Consider the following 6,533-nt stretch of genomic DNA (forward strand, 5'->3'; position numbering starts at 1 on the left):
AGAATGGTTATATTACTGGTTGATCATCGGAAGTTCGCCAGATGATTATGAGGAAGTTAGGGTTTGTTTTGGACTTGTCTGGTGTTATAAAGAAGGAGAGGAAGGTTAAAGACACATCACCGCCACGTAATCAGCTCCAACTCAACAAACTTGTGCCAGGTCGGACAAAAAACAAACCCAGTTAGTGGAGATTTAAATGGGTGGTGCCAACACAAACAAAAAGTCAAGTTGGGGGTGCCGGGTGTCAAAGTGTTAGTTGCGGGTGACAACGACTAAAAGCCGATAGTTGGGGGTGATAAAATCCAATAACCCTTTCGTTTTTAGTAGGATTGGTTTTGCAATTCAAAATGGGGTTGCGTCACAAGTTGTTGTCTGTTTACTAGTTATTTGTTTGTAATTTGTTACTATGGCATTTTGATGAAGAAGTGACATATTGATTTTAGATACCAAAAAAAAATTATGGAAATGAATGTAAACTTGACCATAGTCTTCATCATATCAACTCTTGTTAAGTTGGTATATCAATAAAAATAGGGAATATGTTACAGAATAGTAATGATGTTTTAGAAGTGTTTCAATTAGGTCACTAATAAAATTTATTGTTCCAATTAGATCATTCTATTTTATTTTGGTGTTCTAATGCTAGATATTTTACCTGAAATAGCAGGTCATAGTCCTACATGACATTTATTTATGGTTAGTTGTTTATCTTCTTTTATGACTATAATTTAAATGCTTTTGGTGTAGAAGTAATTAGTACTTTCTTTCATTAAAAATTTATTGTCATCTAACTATTTTTCTAACCTATTTGACATTTATGTGCCATGTCAACAATTTTTTTAAATAAAAAACCTAAATAAATGTCATGTAGGATGGATGACCTTCTATTTAGACAAAATATCTAGGATTGAAACATCAAATGAAACTTGAATGACCTAATTGGAACAAAAAAAATTATGAGTGGCCTAATTAGAACACTTTTGAAACTTGGTTACTATTATACAAAGTTAACCCAAAAAAAATAATTAAAAACTATATAGCAAACAACAAAAGTAAGTTTCACGTATATCAATCTAACGACAGGTTTAAATAATCTATCTACTATAATAAAATAAACCAATTTTTGGACACGTGTCATTCATTGAAGGTACCCTCAAAACTATACTATAAATAATAAATTAATTAAATTTTATCATACTTTAATAAAATATTATCCTCAAATCTAAATTGTTAATTTAATATATTTTTAATACAAATGCCTCTCTTTCATACTTATCTTATATTAAATATATAAATAATAAATTAATATTAAATGTTATCCTAGTTTATTAAAAATATAACTTTTTATTATCTGGTATACAAAATTATATTTATTAACTCCTGTAAAACGCGGAGTTTTTAAAAATATATGTTTTTTTATTATTTACTATAGAAAGTAACATTTATATAACCCGTGTAATACACAAAGTTTTTAATAATATAAATTTTTTTATCATTTGCTATGTAAAATTAGATTTATTCAACACGTGTAATACACGAAATTTTTAAGGATATAATTTTTTTATTAATTGGTAGATTTTTCAACCCGACTATACACGGGTTTTTAAAAGATACGACGCTTTTATTATTTAATATACAAAATTAAATTTATTTTATCTGTGTAATACACATAGTTTTTAAAGATATAACTCTTTTTTAGATCTATTTAACACGTGTAATATACGAGGTTTTTAAGGATGTAACTTTTTATTATTTGGTAGATTTATTCAACCTGATTATACACGAGTTTTTTAAGGATACGACGTCTTTAGTATTTAGTATACAAAATTACATTTATTTAATCTCTGTAATACACATAGTTTTTAAAGATATAACTTTTTTTTATTTGATATATATAATTATATTTATTCAACCCGTGTAATACACAGGTTCTAATATAGTTTTATTTATAAACCGTATAAAATGTTAACCAAATAGAATTCGTTCTTTCAATTTTTTTTTCTACGCTTTTTACGCACCCCCTTTTGATACGTATAAAATAAAACGTTTTTTTATCCTACAATTTTCATTAACCTTCAAATATCTCAAAAACATTTTATTTATAGACTCATTATGAAAGCTAAAAATTTTAGTGAGTATTTTTAGGTGAGTTTTAGCGATCAGTGACACAGGATCCGAGATAGTGTAATTAACTTGCCTCTCTATTCGGATCAATATCCCCATGGTTAGGCTATTAGTCAATAAAATCGACAACGAATCTTGCGATGTAGGGTCGGGTCTAAACTAGGGTTCCCATACTCGAACTATATACTTGCGGGCACTACTCGTTGAGATTGTGTCGGTGTACCCGCTTAACCCACCTACTTACTTGAACTCAGAGGGCTTGCGGGTTATACGTCTCTTCCCCTCAATGGTGATATTCTTAAAAATACTAGAACATTGAATCACTTATAAATCTCTACAAAATAAGCTTGATCAAATGTTTCGAGAATACAACAAATTACATTGCCGAATGCATATCAAACTAAGATTAAAATAAAGTTAATCGGAATACAAAATGTATACAACGCCAAGGTTCAACAAATTTTATGATAAGTCTAATACTAATTTACCAAATTAGTCGAAATTTTCTAATTTATACAAATAATATGAATTGACCTAAAACATAAACAAGTAACCTAACAAGCTGCTGAAATCATAGTTGATAGCGAATAGCGACAAGGCACCTATAGGCTACGTAGCGAATAGCGACGGCTATTTTATAAATAGCGATTACAGTAAAAAAAGAATTTTGAAAATTTTTATATGCATATTACATCAAAATACCCTTCTATATATGCTATTTACATGTATATTTAACAAAAACCTATAAATCCAGCTATTTTATAGCTATATCTAATTGTTATTTACATAAAAAAAACAATCGCTATCATCGCTATGACCCATATAGCGACACTACGTCGCATGGCTACAGTGTCGGCTGAAGGGTAAGTTAAATGAAGCATTAGCTTAGGGCCACCAACTTTTAGGGCTTCTCATCTTGGACCTTTTTTTTTTCATCTATATTTGTTATATTTGGGCTTGTGCTATTTGTTTTGGGTTAACTAAATGAAAGGGGAAGCAAACAAAAGAAGGTGGTAGTTATGTTTGCTTGTAGGCCCAAAAGTCAAAGTTAGGTCATACGTTTGAGTTTCAAGAAAATTAAAAAAGCGACTCTCTTTGAAAAATGAAACGACATCTACAATTTAACGGAGAAGTCATTTGTTTTATTCCCAAATTTGTTAATTACCCTTTTGGTAATTTTGATCATTCATCACTCCTATGCAATAGTTTTGAACTGGTTTTGTAATGACTTTTGTGTAATAGTTTAAAACTCTTCATCAATATTCCGCCAACGTGTGTAATAGCATCGAATCTACAGGCCTGATGCAGAAGGTAATCACTTCAATTATTTTGCTAGGCTACTTAGTTGATTATTTTTGCAGTTATCCTTTTGGTAGAGATAGTTTTTTAGAACTTAGTTATCCTACTATTAGTTGTTTTGCTTTAAGGTAATCGTTGTTAAAACTATTGATTTTGAGTGATAATTTATGCCCCTAATTTGCTAATAGTTTATACTATAATAGTTAAACGCTTGACTCTGTTGATGTTAAACGCTAGTTTATTCCTTAATAGTTAAGTACTTGATACGAAAAAGGGCCTAAAAGTTTTATTTCGCTATAGGCCACCAAAAACATTGAGCCGGCCCTGCATGGCTACATAGCACGCCATAGCGGTCGCTATAGCCACTATTAACAACTATGGCTGAAATGTCATAGATACGCTTCGGAATTGGTAACTTATGCTAAAGAAAACAAAAACACACAAGAACCACAACCACATCAAACTCTAATCAGCAGAAAGAACTTCCAACTTGAACCTGCAGTATTGCAGTATGATGTGACTGTCACTGGAGAAGCAATAATACATATTTGCTAAGATTCATCAGAGTTGTGAGGTTTACACTTCGTAATACAGTAAAAGCACAGCAGGGTGAGACTAAAAAGCACAGCTTAACCACATAATCACATCGCTAATTGAACCATGCACTAATTTCAAGTCAAACTAAGTTCTAAATCCAACATTAATAAGTTCTTAAAACAAAATCCCAATAAGTTCTAAATCCAACATCAATCACCTATTACACCAGACTCGTGTTGTAGCAAAGATGAATAAAACAAACACAACGTCAGATGGCAAAAATGCAAAGCATAGTCCCACAAGCGTTCATCGAATTGACCCATCGGATGTTGATAAAACTTTGCAAACACCTGCAGAAGTTGTGAATGGCAGATCTTTATAGCAGGCTACAAGATTCTTGTCTGAATGTAGTAGATCCACTTGCAGCGTCTTCTTCTTAGGGTTTAGAACATCATCCGGCTCACCGTCAAACCCACAAATTCAACCTGACATCATCACAAATATTGGTTTTGTAGTTTTATACACATGGAACGGAAGATTGTATAATTATGAGTTAGCTGCTTACGTTATCACTAGTGGAAGCACAAAGAACCATAGCTTGTGATTTAATTCCCCTCATGGTTGCTGGCTTTAGGTTGCAGAGAACACAAACCTTGCGGTTCTAATAAAAACAAACAAAGAGAACTGAGAACCGTAAGCCAATTTGTGGTTTAATTCCCCTCATGAATGCTTAAGTGCAAGATATATATTATAAAAAGAACCTGCATCTCTTCAAGAGGAATATATTTGAGAAGACCACTAACGACAGTCCTATAGGTTCTTCACCGACATCATTTTTTTCCAGATACAAAGAATCAGCATCATGATGTTTCTGAACTTCCTTGATAACCCCAACACGGATATCAAGTCTGTCGATTGTTACTTCCTTTTCCACAGCAGCAGCTCCTTTAGTTTTGGTTTCACCTGCAGATTTAGCTGCTCGTTCTTTCTTCCCACTTTTATCTGCAAAGTCAGTCGATACAAATAGAAAACGAAACGTACATAAAGCAAAGAAATAACCATCACCTATAATTTTTGTGTTCTTCAGCTTTTCAGTAAGCTTCTTCCTTCACAGCCCGGTCAGCTTGACTCCCAGCAAACTTATTCCTAGAGAATTCCACTTCTTCCTCCATCTGCACATCACACAAAAATAGAAAACGAAACATACATAAGAGATGTTCAAGTGACTTCCGTCTCTCTGCAAAGTACAAAAAGCAAAGAGAAAAATAAACAAAATGCAACAGGGGAGCAAATTTACCAATTCCAATAACAATGTGGAAGGGATCCCAATTTTCTGACCAGCGGGTAAGATCTCCCTACGAGGAGTTCTAGCCCCCTTTCACCTGCAACATCAAGCTTTAAGAAAGACATACTGAATCTGAATGGGAAAATATAAAAAGCTGAGTTTGACTATTGGATAGTAAGAGAGAATCAGATCAAGTTTCGGCTAGCCATTAAATTAGTAGATTATGTTACATTTCTCAGAAAAGGGCAAGACTGAAAAATGTAGCACAAGTTGACTAGAAACTGAAGGAATAAAAATCACCAGATTTTTGTTCAGCATCTTTCATTGCGCAAACATCTTCTATCAGCTGCACAAAAATTGAAAAAAAAAAAACAAACAACATAAATGCAATAGTTCCTTATACAGTTGTACAGATAAAAGAAACACAGCAGGACAACAAGGTTACCAGAGGCATAGTGGTCGTAAGGCAGAAATGGAATCAGCAATTTCAAAACTAATTTGTCTATCAAAACGAACCATTTCAGCTGGGGATTGATCAAGTTCAAACCCAGCTTCCGCCATCTTCTTTAGAATTTTTTCAAGATTATCCACTTGATAATTCTGAACAAGGGAAATGGGAGGATGGGCCGGCGCCGCCACACGACAGCCCGGGGACGCCCCACACCGAGTGGCACCGTAGCATTAAAGGTGATCATCTTCTCTCTTTTCTAAACTTCAAGTTTGATAGCCATATAAATAGAAAGATGATCAAAGATGCTAATGAAAGTTTTTATGAAATGGTTGAAAGCTCCCTTCTGTTCAGTCATATTCAACTTGAGTTCAATTTTGAAAAAGGAGCATAGGATTTTGATTCATGTTTTTAGAAGAATGAATATGATTAATCTTCCCATAGACATATGCACCTTAAACATAGTTACAAAAAGCTTCTCTAAGTTGAGAAAAGTCAATTATGGATTTAGCCTTGTTGGTTTAAGTTTTAAGTTAGGATTTAAGCCCGATGTGGTTACTATTAGGACATTGATGGATGGTCTTATAAAGGAAGACAGGCGGCTGGTACTTTGTTTCAAGATTATCCACTTGGTGATTCTGAACAAGTGCTCGGATTATCAAGTTGAAAGTCGCTCCATTACTTTTACAACCATATAACTCAATACAATTGAACCAGTGTAAATCTTCAACAAGTAGACCGTGTCTACAAAATCCCTTGAGCTACTCATTCGTAAGGTGATTGTAGACATCGAGTTCTACAACATTCTCCTTCGTGGAGCTACAACATTCGCCTTTGTAT

At 33.2% G+C, this 6,533-nt stretch overlaps 1 long non-coding RNA gene across 1 annotated transcript; it reads right to left on the reverse strand.

Moving 5' to 3' along the window:
- Window positions 1-4,076: 4,076 nt before the first annotated feature.
- Window positions 4,077-5,828, reverse strand: LOC110910214. The gene is made up of 6 exons (XR_002575939.2): window positions 5,691-5,828; window positions 5,546-5,591; window positions 5,258-5,342; window positions 4,722-5,132; window positions 4,526-4,621; window positions 4,077-4,445 (listed from the first exon to the last, which is right to left on the reverse strand). It is a non-coding gene; the product is annotated as an uncharacterized LOC110910214 (long non-coding RNA).
- Window positions 5,829-6,533: the final 705 nt, after the last annotated feature.

This window comes from Helianthus annuus, chromosome 14 (genome assembly GCF_002127325.2).
Source record: "Helianthus annuus cultivar XRQ/B chromosome 14, HanXRQr2.0-SUNRISE, whole genome shotgun sequence".
Taxonomy (NCBI): Eukaryota; Viridiplantae; Streptophyta; class Magnoliopsida; order Asterales; family Asteraceae; genus Helianthus; species Helianthus annuus.